At 41.4% G+C, this 17105-nt stretch overlaps 1 protein-coding gene across 1 annotated transcript in view; it reads right to left on the reverse strand.

Annotated features, from left to right (window-relative positions):
• LOC143296629 (uncharacterized) overlaps window positions 1–17105 on the reverse strand; it is a 141329-nt gene that overhangs the window by 28523 nt on the left and 95701 nt on the right. The window lies entirely within an intron of this gene.

The following is a 17105-nucleotide window of genomic DNA, read 5'->3' on the forward strand; positions in this document are numbered from 1 at the left end:
GGGAGACAGTGATCACCTGCCTGTTCTGTTTAAAATACCCCTGACAAGAACGGATTGCCCCTCAGAGGAAAGAAGCCAGATGGAACAACAAGAAGGCAAACCGGTCCTAGTTCCAACACCTGACCGACAAGTTCTGCAGGGACAGTAACATCAACTGCAACCAAGATATCAATCATAATGTCAAGCAACTACCAGTTGCATACTCCAGTCAGCCAATCAGAGCATCCCAAGAGGGCGAAGAAAGAACTACAAGCCCTACCTGAGTGACCAGCTCCAGACTCTGCATGACCAGATAACCACCACCAGAGACCAACTGGAACAGTCCCGAACTGCAGAAAACACCGCCCTCTATCTCAAGGCAAGGACTGCCTTCGAGAAGCAAAAGAACGAATAAGTTCGCAAGTCCTGGCTGGAGAAGGCTGGCACCCTCAACATGGAGAATGACACGCAGAAGTTGTGGAACCTGACTAAGGCCCTTAATGATGACCAGCATCATGCACCAAGAGCGGTCCGATTGAAAGAGGGAGAGGAGGTTGTTTGTGGGAAGAAAGGCGGCCACCCTGCTTGCAGGCAACTTCAGACAAGACAGCCTTCTTGACATGCCAAGCAAGAAGACCCCTGATATCCGTTCAAAAACCAAGCAGGAGCTAAGGAAGCAAACATAGACTCCTAGCAGGACCTTTGAACTAACCATAAGTGAACTGAACTGCTCCATTAGTCAGCTAAAGATGAAGAACTCGCCAGGCAAGGATGGGATCACCAACGAGATGATCCGTCACCTTGGAGACCATGCCAAACAGAAGCTCCTGGACATCTTCAACCAGTCCTGGAATACCGGGGTGTTTCCAATCAGCTGGAAACAGGCCATCATTGTCCCGGTCCTCAAGAAGGGAAAAGACAAACACAGCAAAAACAGCTATAACGCCATCAGTCTCCTGAGCTGCCTCAGCAAAACCATGGAGAGAATGATCAACTGACGCCTGCAATACCACTTGGAAAAGAACGGGCTCCTCTCACCCACACAGTCCAGCTTCAGGAAGAACAGGAGCACTGAAGACCAGATCACCTTGCTAATGCAAGACATTGAAGATGGCTTCCCAACAGAAGACGAAGACTCTTGCTGTCTTGATTGACCTCAGCAAAGCATTCAACAGGGTCTGGAAGGAGGGCCTTCTCTTCAAGCTGTTCCAGAAGTGTCGGCAGATGTTCTTCTGGATCTGAAGCTACCTATTCAACCGGACAGCCCGGGTCAAGCTAGAAGGCCAGACTCATCTTCAGTGAAGATCAGGGAAAGGGTACCTCAGGGCATCTTGCCTACCCTGTTCACCATCTTCATTGATGATGCTGCCAATCAGCTGACCACCCACATCCCTTGGGATCTGCATGCAGATGAGCTTGCCATCTGGACCAAAGTAGAGCAAGTCACCACTTCCACCGTCAGGATGCAAGAGGCTCTGAACCACATCTCAGACTGGGCAAGAGAGTGATTGGTCATCATCAATTGGACTAAGACAGAAGCCACCTGCTTCTCCCTCTCACCCAAGAGAGAAAAGTTCACCCAAGGTATCAACGGTCAAGAAATTCCCCAGCAAGACACCCCAACCTACTTGGGAGTGAAGCTGGACAGAAAGCTCACCTGGATCCCTCAAATTAGCTCCATGCAGAAGAAGCCTCGAGAAAATGCCCCTGATGAAGAAGCTGACAGGAATAAAATGGGGAGCCAACACAAAAATACTAAAAACAGTGTATACTGCAACAGTCAGACCCTACATGGAATATGCCACCAATGCCTGGTCAACTGCTGCTAAGACCAACCTCGACAGCCTGACCAAGACACAGAATGCTTGCCTCAGACTCATCACAGGTGGCATGAAAACCACTCCAGTGTCAGCAATGGAGAAAACAGCAGGCCTCCTTCCACTAGAAAAAACTGAAGAGACTCCCTTCACACCTTCTCCCCAAACTGAAAGCCCCCACAAAGAACCAGCTGAGGCGACAGAGCCCAAACCACCTCATCAAGGCTCTTGAAAAAAGCACCACCATCCTCTGTCGGCAACCAATCAGCCAATTGAATCCCTCCAAGACTATGAGGACTGGCAGGCAGACACCCCAGCCATCATGCTCAACATACCAGGTGTCGAGAGCAAGGAGTGCCACATAGCAACTGAACTAAAGTCGCTGACTCTGGAAGCACTAAGCACCAAATACCCTCCCGATACCTGGGCAAAAGCATACACAGATGGGTCTGCTGAAGAGGCAGTGAAGAATGGAGGAAGTGGGGTGTATATTAGATTCCCTGACAGCAAAACCATCAGCAAGTCAGTGGCTATAGGCACCCTGTCCACCAAATTCCGTGTTGAGGCCTGTGTTCTCTGCTATTCGCAGCCCAGATTCTCAGCCAGGAAGACACTACCCACCAACAGTGTTCCTGACTGACTGCAAGTCTATCCTGCAGAGTCTCCAGACGCCAGGAGGAGAGCAGATCTTAAGAGACATCAGGCAAGAACTGGCTCTCCTCAAAGAAAGAACTGCTGTGGTGCTGCAGTGGATCCCATCCCACTGTGGCATAGGGAGCAATGAAGAGACTAACCACCTATCCAAAGCATGTAGCAAAAAAAGTACAGCCAGCCTACCAAGTGTCCAGCCAGCCCACCAAGTGTCCTACAGCGAGGAAAAAATGATACTGAGAGACAGCTTCTGGAAAGCATAGCGCCAATGTCGGGACATCGGGCCGGTAGACGAAAAAGACGGCATCCATGAGCTGGACAGAGCGGCACAGGTCACTATCTTCAGACTGCGAATGGGACACTGTTAGCTCCTCTCCCATCTCTACCATCTAAAGATATCAAATACTGACCAGTGCCCTTGTGGCACAGGCCCACAGACCCCCTCCCATATCCTGCGGTCCTGCCCCACCTTCAACGCTCTGAGACGCCAGGCATGGCCCAGCCTGGTGGAGCTCCAGGAGAAACTGTGGGAACCGGCTGGGTACCTGCGATGGACTGCAGACTTTGCTGTCCTGACTGGACTGAATATCTAGCGTGGCCAGGGAACATGGAAGAAGAAGACATGTGGATAGACATGGAAGAAGAGACAAATCATTCACACAAAAAAGCCCACTGGGACGCTTATGACCACGTGTGCAATTAAATGGAAAAGATCATCATTGGCGATGACAATATAGAGCGTGTATCAATGCTGAGAGATGTATAATGCATGCAAGAAAAACACCCACTGTTTCACAATCCAAACTACAGGACTGACCATTCTGGGTGCAAAATAGGATTTGAAGCTCCAAAACACTGGAGTGAGTTACTGTACTCATCAGACACATACAAGCCGAACCATTAAAAGTGCTTTCGTTGCTTCTGCATCAGAGGATAGAAAGTTGGAAGAGGCAGCTCTCTCTCTCCACTGTTTCATTCAGAGTGACAGAGAAGCTTAAGTGAGTCACTGCCCCCAGCAATGGCATCTTTTTTCACTGAATATCAAAAGGCTCTTGGTTCTACAAAGGACTTATGGAATGTATTCTAACTGGAAAGAAAAATGCCCATGAAAAGAAATACATAATCACTACCTGTTTCGCAAGACATGTGTTATGCTTTCAAAAGTGGAAATGCCAAAGCACATCATTCTGGGCACTGCAATCCACCATCTAACAGGAAGTGCTCAACTTGGCAGCATACATTGTTTTGAATCACTTTGGCCACTGCATGTGTCACAGTTATGTCCTTGAACTTGAAAGTGCAGTCTGGTACAATGAACTTCAAAGTAACAGCTTGCTGCCAGAAACCATCTTTCCCAATAACATGACTCCTCACTCCTGCAGAGACAATATTGATTTACAGGAAACTGGATTAGGATCTGGCACAACATATTCAACACATAGCATTGCCATTTTTAAGAAGTGGCAAGAAACTCTGAAAACCAGACCCAGAAACCAGTTCTCAGTGATGCACATCCTTCATAGACACATCAACTTAGCCTTCAGTATTAGCTCACAGAGCTCCAGCCATGTTTCGCAAACGATTGGGTAAAGCCCATACTCAAAATAGTTGACACTCATGTCTCCATTCAACTCACTACAGATGACACAAATATGTCCAGATTCATGCAGATTCTAACCAGATACACCTCTCTGTGAGCACCTCATTACAGACTGCCAGGCTGGGTGTCACTCACTGGAACGAATATGGCCGATGTGCAGGATCAGTCATCAGCTGACTTTGCCCAACCTGTTCTTCATCCTGCCACCGACAGTATAACAGTACAACACATTCTGTAGGTGTCACTGAAGGCAACAAGACAACTGGGTCAGGTGTATGCCTTTATCGGGTCTGACTTTGCAGTTGCAAATAAAGCACTGATAGCCACTTGGCAAAATGAACAGTCCCATAAGAATACAGTATATCTCGGCGCATTTCACTTCATTTCTCTTGGTATACTCTCTGAGCGATGGTTCATGTTCGAGGAGCTTGCACGCTGTTGTGTTTCTCTAATTTATGTGTAATTAGTACACGTTCACTGAGTTTTGAGTGCTGGAAATCTGCAAGCTTTGTACTTACAGTACCATTCACCCTGCCTGAAAGTTTCACGGTGTGGTACATTTCAGTTGACTTTTCTGTTTCGGACCATGAAAAGACTCAAAGTCAAACATATATCAAAGGTCAAAGGGTTATTTTTCATGCTTTGTGGATATGATATTCACAGTGAAGGGTTTCATGTTTTTCGCACATGCTTACCGACACAATATTTCACTCAGTGCAAATTCACATTCGACGCTCCACCACGTGCATATGCAAGATTCAGAACTGTCACCGCTTCTTTCCTCATTATTTTTCTTGCAAGTTTCCAGCTGGAGTGTATAGATGTGGAGGCTTACCCTGGGCCCACATTTTCAGAGCATGAGTCTGGTCTGTTTTACAAAATGGAAGAAAACATTGCGTGACTGAGAGACGCCATTCAGTTTCTCACACAAAAGTGCGTATCCCTCAAAAGTAAGTGTGAACAGTTTAAGGACTGGATTAGTTATTATAATGGGATGTACCAGAATGTTGACAACATTGACTGACTAGAGGCTTTCTCTCGGCAGAACAATGTCCGATTCTTCAATGTGCAAGAAGGTGAAAACGAGAGCTACTTGACTGTTCTAGGAAGGTAGTGCAACTCCTCAACAGACTTTATCATTGCAAGTCTTGGTCCATGGATGACACTGAGCGGGCTCACCATGTGGGACAAAAAAGAAGCCATTCCGCTTATCCCAGGCCTCTCACTGCCAGACTACACAGGTGGAATGACAAGCTAACAGTGCTCAGTGAAAGAGAAAGCATAAAGGACATGGCCAACACTCTAAACATCCGTGTGGCGGCTGATTTAACCAACAGACAACAGTCCATTCTTTGACGAGAGAAAGAAGATGGTCGTCACACTTTCTTTCGAAATGGACACCTTCATGTGAGTGAAAACAGAAGAATGCAACATCATGGGCATCATGAACCACGTCAGCTTGCTCCACAGCAGTACCAGGACAGAAACCGCAGATTCCAGTCACAGCATGTCCCCACTCCCCCCCTCTCTCACCGACATGGAATCCTTCCCACCACTCAGACGCCGCCAGACCTCAACACCTGCTGCACCTCCAGTGTCTACACCACCAGTGACTGCTGATGGCAGTCAAAGGGATCAACCTTACATTCCCCCACCGAACGACAGAGGCAGTGCCACACCCACACATGGGCAAGGCTTTGCCAGCCAGGATACCATCGCTCCCTGCACACCAGTGGGGATGTCCAGTGTGCCCAGTGTTAGCCAGGAGACTGCCAGGCCGTCCATTTCCTCTGACACCACCAGTGCTCCAAGTGCACCTTCACAGGCTGGTGTTCCCGACGAAGCAATGACCACAACCGCAGACAAAAGCAGACCACACCTCACCTGGTTCCACTGGACTGACCTTGCAGACTTCCTCTCAAGTGATGTCTTACCTCTGAGACTCTACTGATGTGGAAAGTCAGTCCATGTCTCAATCCCTGTTCCAGACTTAGCAATCTCCCCCACATTGTGACAGGTCCCCCGCTTGCTCTCACATTATCCCAGCCATGCTGTATGAGAACGAGACCCCTGTAAAATCCCCACGCCAGTGCCTCAAACACGGAGTAAAGCTAGATGTCGTCAAACACAGGTAACAAGACACTTTTTGTCTCACTCGCCCTAAACATACTGCCAATGTCATTTGTGATCCTCCTAGCAGCTAGGAATTTGGCGCTGCCTGTGTGTCTGCTGCTCATATGACGCAGCAGATGGATAGTGGTGATCATACCTCAACTGGGAACAGAACACTTAGGTTTCTTACATATAATGTTGAAGGCTTGTCGGTTGCTTATCAGCATCATTTAAGATCATTTATCATTGTATATGATTTCATTCTTCTAACAGAAACATTTTAAATGTATTTTCCATGTCATTCATTCCCATTACATGAAGTGTACATTTCACCTGGTGTCCAGGTATCAGATTCAGCAACTGCACGACTGTCTGGTGGAACTGCATTGTTCGTAAAAAGACAGTGCATCAGATATATTACACAAATTCGGGTTGAATAAGATAACTGTTTCGTTCTTAAATTGTGAAAAAAGATAGCGGGTTTATCAACTGATTGCTTTTTGGTTGGTCTGTATATTCCACCTTCAAAGAGTGTTTATTATACGGAAACTGAAATTGACAGTCGCATGTGTACACTGGACAACTGCATGGCCGATTTATCTGAAGAACATGGTGAACTCTTGGTCATTATTTTTGGCAATTTGAATGCTAGGACAGGGTATGAAAACCTGGCTGATTTCACTTTTGATGATTTTGTTTACAACATTGAAACAACAACCCATAATTTAACATACAGTCAAAAGTCAAAGGGCAAACTAATGAATGACTTTGGTAAATAATAATCAATATAATTTTGTCATTTGAATGGACTCCTTCCAGGTGATGTGAATGGAGACTTACATTGCCCATAATGGTTGCAGCGTGATCGATTACTACATTATGTCGGAATGTTTCTGTAGTATGGGCTCACATTTAAAAGTCATTCATATGATTGACTCTAAACACATGCCTGTCGAGATGGTCGTTAACGTGCTAAACACAACAGAAGTAAAGCAGGTCAAAAAGCAAACAAATAAAAATAAAGTTATTAAGTATGTCTGGAACAGTGACTTACAAGATGAATACACTGCAAAGTTTTTAGACAGAAATGTACAAACATTAATTCATGAAACCACTGTTTTAGTAGACGTTGATATAGATGCAATGCTTAGTAAATCTAATGAAGGTCTTAAGACTGCTGGTAACTGTATGTTAAAAACCTTTTCGCCTGGTAATGTCCAACAGAACCTATGGTTTGACAAGGAGTGCGCAGAAAAAAGATGTGAAGTAAGGAAGCATTGCGAGAATTTAATAGAATATGTGATTATAATGATAGTAAGGAAAGGGCTATCCTGCTCAGAGTGGCATATACAGATTTAAGAACAAGAACAAGAACAAGAACAAGAACAAAAACTTTTAATCTCCAGGCCTCCGGCCCCTGGAAAGAGGTCAAAAGTACACAATATGGTGATCACGCAGCGACAACAAAATGTAAAATACATACTAACTTAAACCTTTAGAACAAAAGTACTTCTTGTGCATAGTAAATTAATTCTAACTTTTATCATTGTTGTCACAGAATTCCTGTGGCATCAAATATACAAACGCAGAGTTTACAAATACTGTAAACAGAACCATTCTTCAGCAAGTGAACATACGATTGACCTTCAGAGTTCAGGTTTTTTTGCTGCAGATTATTGTAAAGGACATAATTGTTTATAAAATGGCTTTCATCTTCGACCACATTACAACATTCACATGCGTAATTTGAATTACATTTGAATGTTCTCCTAAAAAATTATCCATTTATTGGGAGCAAACCAAGCCGTAATTTTACCAAACAGTCCCTAAAACACTTTTTATCCACAAAGTCAAAATATTGCTCACACTGAAAACCAGTTTTAAACAGTCTGTAGTTATGATATATATCTTTAGACATTACTGACTTGTCCCACTCTTGCATAAATATATCTTTCATTCTTTGATTAAAATAATGACAAAAAAGTTTGCTCACAACCAACTCCTTGTTGCAACCAGACATATCCAAACCCAAGTCTAAACAAAGCAGTTTTTTTACTAAAGACACCCAGCGTTTTTTTCCCCTTTCGTCTAGGTTAAACAACATCAAATATGCCTGTCTGGGTAATCGGTGCACATTCATATTCCGCAACCTTAACCAGTACTTGATACACCTTGTTGCACTATTTATATACAGTGGATAATGTCCTAATTCGCCGCATGCAAACTTGTTTGGTACTCTTAAGTGGTATGTGCAAAAACGTTTACATGCAAAGGAATGAACCTTCTCAATATTATCAAGTCTGTTAAGACCCCACATCTCAGAAGCGTACAAAAGAATGGGTTGTACCTGAGCATCAAATATTTTGAAAAAACATCCTTTGGAAATATCATTCAGCTTCGTTATATATTTTATACAGTCAATGCATGCATGTTTGCCTTTTGCTGCTAAAATCCCTACTCCTTTGTTTATACATACTCATTTTTGTCGTAAAAACAAACCCTAGATAATTATATTCATTCACTACTTCAAGTGCATTTCCATCGAGATTCCACTTTTCATATCTTCCCAAAAAGCCACCTTTTCAAAAAACCATCACTTTAGTCTTGTCAGTATTTACATTCAAGAACAGTGTTTTACATGCATTATTCAGAATATTATTTTGGTTTTGCAGACCAATCGCAGTGTTAGATAGCAGTACAATATCATCTGTGAACAGAAGAATGAACAAGTCTAATAAATCAGGCAAAAACTGAATTCCATGAATACCGCTGATTTCAACTGCTGATGCAATTTCGTTAACAAACAACGAAAACAATATAGGGCTTAACATATAACCTTGCCTTAGGCCAACGGGACAATAAAAAAACTCAGTTAACTTATCTTCAATATGTACGCAAGACGTAACACATTTATACATAGCAATGACAGCATTCATAAATTTCCCCTTTATACCTTTCTGAATCAAAATATCAAACAAAGACTGATGTTGCACAGAGTCAAATGCTTTTCTCAGATCAACAAAACAGGCATAAAGCTTGCCTCCCTTCTTTGATAAAGATTACTCAATAACCACGTTCAGAGTAAAAATATGATCTGTTGTGGCATAACCACGCCTGAATCCAGCCTCTGACTCTGTTAGCATATCATTTTCTTCAGCCCATTTGACAAGTCTTCTGTTTAGCACTGATGTATAACATTTGCTAATAAGACTGAGCAAAGACATGCCAAGGTTTGTTAAGTGATAAAAGGCTTGAACACAAGAGTCCATTCTAGACACACTTGAGAGCAGCGGTAAAGACCCCAAAACGTTTTGGAGTACTGTTATTACTATTAGTGTTAAGTCTGTTTTGACTTCCAATAAACTGAGACAGAATTCAATAAATCTGATGAATGGTTTAATCATTTCAAAAAGGTTTTCAATAGTGCACATAGTAATGATGAGTTCTACTTCTATGATTTGATGATGCTGTTAATGGTGATCTGTTGCCTGATTTAAACGTAAATTGTAATTCACTAGATAGCGCTATACAAGAGAAGGAAGTTGAGGAGGCTGTGAAATCTCTCAAAAACGGTAAAACAGACGGTCCCGATGGACTGAGTGGAGAATTTTATATTATACTCTTCCCACTGCACTATTTCCTTTTTAACCAAATACTTCAACAGACTCTTTGATTCTGGTAGTTTTCCACGAAACTGGTCCGAATCTATTATACAACCTATACATAAAAAGGGTGACCCGGAGAACCCTGACAATTACAGAGGTATTTCCTTATTAGATGTTGGGGGTAAATTATACAGCTACAGATGGGCTGAGGATAATAACTTAATCAATGCATCCCAAGCCAGATTTAGAAGAAACTATGCCACTGTCGATAGTATTTTTCATCTTCTAGCATTAGTTCAAGAACAACTACTTTATCTTAAGAAGTTGTATGTTGCATTCATCGATTTTAAAAAGGCTTTCGATTTGGTGAATAGACAATATCTCTGGCTGGTTTTGAAAAAGAATGGAATCAGGGGTAAAATGTACAATACCATCAGAAGTATGAATGAAGTGGTGAAAGCAAGCGTACATGCGAATCGAGAATGCACTGAAACATTCGTCTGTCCTCGTGGATTAAAACAAGATGAAATTTGTAGGCTGGTATCATTTTCTTTGCTTATCAATGAACTGGCAAATGATGTAATCCATAATGGTAAGCATGGTGTGACTTTAATCCCAGACTTGGTTGAAATTTTGATATTGTTGTTTGCTGATGATGCTTTGCTGCTGTCCTTTTCTCTAATTGGTTTGCAGCAACAGCTTGGTATTTTGAGGGAGGCCTCTAGCTGGCTGAATCTATCAGTTAATTTAGAAAAAACTAAAGTAGTTGTGTTTCATAAAGGGGGGTATTTTGTAGCAAGAGAGAAATGGGTTTTTTGGGTAACATAAAACTATAAATCATTAATCAGAAAAAGTATCTTTTTTCTTCCCTTTCCTTTACTCGCGCAATTGAGGACAGAGCAGCTAAAGCAAAAAGAGGAATAATTTGTAATGTGGTAACTCGGTGAAAAACATCCAAAAGTATTCTTTAGTTTGATTGCCAGATTCAACCAATGCTAACTTATGGTTCTGAAGTTTGGTGATTAATTGCAGACCATACTATGATAGAAATAAAAAATGAAAGAGTTATCTGTTTGCTTTGAAAAGGTTATTAAATGTTAGTATTGAACACCCAATGCTCTTGTTTATGGAGATAGTGAAAGGTACCCTCTCTAAATTATATATATATATATAATACATATATATATAAGATGTGTAAAATACTGGCTAAAACAAATGAGAATGTCAAGAACGTGTACCTTTGAAAGTGTATCTGACCCTCAACTCTAGAAATCATTACAGCTGGGCTTCCATCCTATGTTTTACTTTGTATAAATATGGTTTTGGAGAGGTATGGGAAAACCAAAGTGTTCAGAATGTTCATATTTTTCTCAGCGAATGCAAACAAAGACTGATTGACTGCTTTGTAGAAGGATGGCAGAGTGAGCTAACAAACAAAGACATATATAGTTTTACTCTTCATTTAAGCAAATATTTGGTGTGTCTCAATATCTCTTTGACTTAAAGCATAGGGTGTTAAAAAGAACTTTAACCAGATTTAGATCAGGTGTGTCAGCTTTACAAACTCACCATTATCGTTATTCCAGGAACATGTCATCTGACTGTTCATCTTGTATAGGTGTTTTGGAAAGCGAAATTTATTTTGTATTTATATGTCCCAAATATTCTGATCTCCGGGAAAGGCACATCCCCAGCAAATATTACAGGCATTCCTCCGATTTCAGGTTACCTTTACTGATGTCTGATGCCAGATGTATTTGTATAGACAAGCAGGGTATCTGACTGATGGGCGCAATAGCCGAATGGTTAAAGTGTTGGACTTTCAATCTGAGGGTCCAGGGTTTGAATCTCGGTGGCGCCTGGTGGGTAAAGCGTGGAGATTTTTCCAGTCTCCCAGGTGAACATATCTGCAGACCTGCCAGTGCCTGAACCCCCTTCATGTGTATACACACATAGAAGATCAAATACGCACATTAAAGATCCTGTAATCCATGTCAGCATTCGGTGGCTTATGGAAACAAGAATATACCCAACATGCACACCCCTGAAAACGGAGTATGGCCACCTACATTGAGGGGTAAATGAACAAAACGGTCATAATCATAAAATGTTAAATGTTACATGTTTGTCTAAATGTGTATGTGTGCATGCCTGAAAGCCGATTGAATGACACAGGAAACGAATGATGAGCGCCCAATGGCAGCCATCAGTCGGCTCTACCCAGGTAGGCAGCCTGTTGTATAAATGACCCCGTGTTTGTAAAGCGCTTAGAGCTTGGTCTCCGACTGAGGATAGGCGCTATATAAGTATCAATATCAATCAATAATCAATTGATGCATTTAAAATCTGAAATAACGTATGTCATTGACCAGTCAAACTGAAACGTAATTACGTTGCTGTTTGCTGATCATTTCACATTCCCCCTTTGTGATCCCACCCCCTTTACATGGGCAGATGGCTTGGTTCAATTAAACTTCTTAAACTTAAACTTGGTACTATGGGAAAACTCATGAGAGGAACAGGCTTTAGAGACATAATTGCTCAGTTCGGCATCTGCACCAGAGGCTCCAGAGTCCACTGAAGCCCATGTGGCTGGGAAATACAACCATGCCATCAGAGCCTACTTCAGTGTTGTAAGCTCTGAGGATTCTTCAACTGTGACAGTTTCTCAAAGGCACATCAAGTGCAAAGAAACTCACCAAGGACACAAATAGGTACCCTGAAGTCACCCCAAAATGGAGCACAAAAAAAAACTACAAAAGTATACCATCAAAATATGCAAAGTGCAAGAAAGAGGTTCTTGTAACAAGAAATGAAAGACGGCACAGTTTGGTAGTGCACATGAACAATTCAGTGATATTTTTTGTAATTCGAAAGGAATGGTTTGAGTTAGTTTTGCAATGAACTCTAAACTGTCTGCTATTTGTGTTGGCCACACCTTTCGCAACTGCCAAAGAAGGGAGTTGATGGGGTTCTTTTTTTAAACATTGTCTGGATTCTTAGACCGCAGGTAATTATGGACAGAAAAATTGAATAAACTATAAAGCAGATATTGTGAACAGTCCTCCTGCTGATGTAAGTGTGGTGTATGGATACAAAAACCATAAATGATAATGTCTTGTTTACCAAATACAATGTAGTAAATTGCGGCGACATGAAATTGTGGAGTTCAGGTCAGTAATAGAACACCTGTAATGCTCGGGTACATTTTAACAGGTCATGCTTGATAGCAGAAGGCTGAGTGATATAATATGAAGCTCTACAAACCTTATCTTAGTAAATTAGGATATTTCACGAATAACAACATACCATTTTTCGTGATGACACACTTTCGCAACAATACAAAAACAGTGCCTTTTTTAACCATACCCTGGTATACTCATACCGTAATTCATATTTGGCAGACAGGTATATTTGGATAGCAAATTGATCAAACTTTTGGGAAATCATAATGAACCCCCCCACCCCCCTTCCCCCCTGGGGAAAGGGGGAGTTATGGTCACCTGAAGGTCTATTTCCTCCACACTTTTGATGCACATCCTTGACTTGATTGTACCATTGTAAAGAAGCATCACTGAGTCCACAGACACACTCCTCCAAGTGCCACAATTTCCCTTTTCTATCAGCTTCTTTTGGAGGCTTGACAAATATCTCTCTTTCTCTCCTGTCCTTGGAGAAATGCGGTCTTGATGTCCATGGAGTATGGCGTCCAGTTCTTTTGAGCAAAAATTGATAAAATCACTTTCAGTGATTCACTTGCAAATGTTGGTGGGTCTTTTTTAAAGTCATCATTGTCTGTTTCTTCAAATTCTCTCACACCTCGTCTAGCTCTGGGTATCATTTCTCCAGATGATTCATCTGTGTGAATACATCCAGCTCGTAGAAACACATCTTTGTCCTTTATCTTCTACTTCGCTGTGCACATTATTTCCTTTCCAGCTTTCCAGTTCTTCTTGTTTAGCTTTTTCAAAAGAGCGACCTTCTATCATCAGGACAGTTTTATCTGAATCCACTGCCGTCACAGGTTCTGTAGCAGATATATATATAGTAAGGCAATGGACTTTGGTTAACACTTTCACTGCCAGGAAAATAAGATTTAAGTGAAATCTCTTTGCCAGGGATTTTTTTCACAAAAAACGGGTATACTTTTTTTTTTTTTTTAAATTCTGTGCTCTTTGTTATTGGAGAAAGACCCATAAAAGTATATATATTTTCTGAAAGGAAAATGAATAAAGAATACAAAACACATGATTTTTTCCCATTTTACGTATTTTTAGTGACATGCTGTTGTTTTGAAATCAGTGTTTTGTTTTTTTGTCAATTTTCAACTTGTTCATTACAAACATAGTCAGGTAATTTGCACTAAAATATCATATTTTCTGGACAAATGGATATCTGCACACACAAAATCATACTAGAACAACAACAATAAAAAAATTTTTTAAAAGAGATTGATACACAATGCACTGTGACTTCTCCAAGTGATAATATGGATGTGAGGCCACACCCCCTCAGTCTCCACCCCCCTCCTCTTCACCCCTCTCACACAGTCACTTTATCCAGTTCTCATCAGACTGCGTTGGCTGAGTGCCAAGAAAATCGCTCACACTGTGTCCTGCTAAAAATTTGGTCACTTCTGTCATCTGTTACAGCTGAACAGTCGGCATCACTTACTAATAGTCGTATCTTGGCTGCTCTCTTGATTGCTCCCTTTATTTTCCCTTTATATCAAATTATCCTATAAATGTTCATCACTGTCTTCTCCTTCGAAATTACACTTCAATTCTTTCTGAGCATCAGCTAAAGAAAACAATCTTGGTTGATTTAGTTCGCCACGATCGCATGTCTTCAGCATGGCATCAGTCCGACATTTTGTTGAGCGAGCGAGGAGAGGAGCCAGGCAAACACTATGACAGTAACCCAACCAAAACATTCAAATAAAAGACTGCCTCATGATGTATGTGGTGTTTCTAGCTATGAATAGATCCAGAAAGATTCCCTGAGCTAAATCTACCAGTATTTTTGTCAACGAACTGAATGCAAACCTGGGAAGAGTCAGAATATTTCGATGACGAGTTATCTCGTCATTATGGCAGCGAAGCATACATGCTTGCGATGACGAGTTCTCTCGTCATATAGGCAGCCTAGGGGTTAAATCCACTGACATTCATATTCTTCTGGTTCAACTTCAAGGTACTCTATGGTATACCAGTTTTTATTTTTTCCCTTTAGTTTTTCCTGCTTTGTTTATTGTCCTTGCAGATATTCTTGATCCATAATCCATATGTTCATATGAAATCAGTTGTCCTGGCTTGAGTCTTTTTATGTTAATCCTGCTTTCAATACTTTTGTCGTTTGTTTCATCTTCTGAATCCATGTCAATATCAGATGTGGTTGACTCCGTATGAACATTCTGTGAGTCATTTTTATTTGAAATACTTATGTTTTCTTGTTTTAGTGAAATGTGAGTTGGTAAAGACTCAGTTCCTCTTGTAACTTCATATTTTGTCTTTTCAAATTCTTTTTCTTCTCTAATCTTTCTTAGTCTGCTTTGATGCTCACGAACCAGGGTTCCACCATGACACACAAAAATCATACTTCCGTCTTGTCCTGACAGTTCCTGGTCCTCTCCATTCATGGCTGTCTGGGTGTTTGTAGTAGATTTTGTCTCCCATCTGATATGGACCTGACCACGGCCGCATCTATTTTCTCAATGCTCTCCTGATTTTATATGTGCACTTTCTGCCTCTGTAAAGGCTTTTCTGGAGGCATGTAAACTTGAGATGTGCTCTCAACTATTTTGCTTCTGGTGATACTTTCCAAAGCAGTTGGCTTATCTGTCAGAGTAGAAGGGACATCTGCATTTCTTCCATAGACCTGTTGATATGAACTAAAAGCCATGTGTGTTCACAATGCTATTCTTTGCTGCCAGTGCCTAACACAGTGCCTTTTCCCAATCAAGATCTTTCTTGTCTGCCAAGACTTCCTTATAAATATCTGAGAGTGTCTGACGCGTGTCTTTCCATCAGTCCATTACTTCAAGGGCTGTACACAGCTGTCGTTTTCACTTCAATGTTGAAATTGTCACAAGTCTCAAAATTCTAAATTCATTGTTGAATTCACAGCCATTGTCACTGAGTAATACCTTTGGCGGGCCACGCACTCTGACCCAGTGTTTCATGAAGTTATCCATGATGACTGCTGAGTGATTGCTTTTGATGATAACACCTGCAATGAATCTTGTAAATTCATCAATCATGTGAAAGTACCACACATTCTTGTCCAGCTCATGCAGATCAACAGCTACTGTCTGATTGTAGTCATCTGCTAAAGGCATTCCCAGCACTGGTTTTGGTGGTGTCTTTTGATGACGGGCACACACATCACATTATTACAAGATTTCTGTCATATTTCTGAACATTTCTGTATTTTTGACTCCTGCATTCTGAATTAACTTTTACAAATTTTCAGCTGAGGCATGTCCAAACTGTTTGTGAAGTTTCAAAAGATACTCTCTTTTATCTTTTTTATCAAATGTTTCTTCTATCAACAGGGTCTCACAACTATTGCTCATCTTTGGTGTCATTTTGTAACTAATCACAGAGCTTGGAGGTATTGAAAGAAAAAATTATTTTTTCCAACTGATCATTGCATATGAACGTAATAGCAAAGCAAAATGATTTCAACCATAGGAAATTATACACCAGGCATAGCAGATTGCAGGTCTGAGAAACCTTTCAAAATATACCATATCTATTACTGACACTACTAATCAATACCAACACCATTATCAACACCAAAATACATTCATCAAAATGCAAAATCTGAACACACACTTGAACACACCCTGAGTGATGGCTGAGTGGTAACATGTCCATTTAGGAAGTGAGAGAATCTGAATATGTGGGATCTAATTTGTATTTGCATTTGTATTTCTTTTTATCACAACAGATTTCTCTGTGTGAAATTCGGGCTGCTCTCCCAAGAGAGAGCGCGTTGCTACACTACAGCGCCACCCTTTTTTTTGTTTTTATTTTTTCCTGCGTGCAGTTTTATTTGTTTTTCCTATCGAAGTGGATTATTCTACAGAATTTTGCCAGGAACAACCCTTTTGTTGCCATGGGTTCTTTTACGTGTGTTACGTGCATGTTGCACACGGAACCTCAGTTTATCATCTCATCCGAATGACTAGCGTCCAGACCACCACTCAAGGTCTAGTGGAGGGGGAGAAAATATCAGCAGTTGCGCTGTGATTCGAACCAGCACGCTCAGATTCTCTCGCTTCCTAGGCGGACGCGTTACCTCTAGGCCATCACTCCACTCATGCCAGATTTTTCTCCC

The sequence above is a fragment of the Babylonia areolata genome, chromosome 21 (genome assembly GCF_041734735.1).
Source record: "Babylonia areolata isolate BAREFJ2019XMU chromosome 21, ASM4173473v1, whole genome shotgun sequence".
Taxonomy (NCBI): Eukaryota; Metazoa; Mollusca; class Gastropoda; order Neogastropoda; family Buccinidae; genus Babylonia; species Babylonia areolata.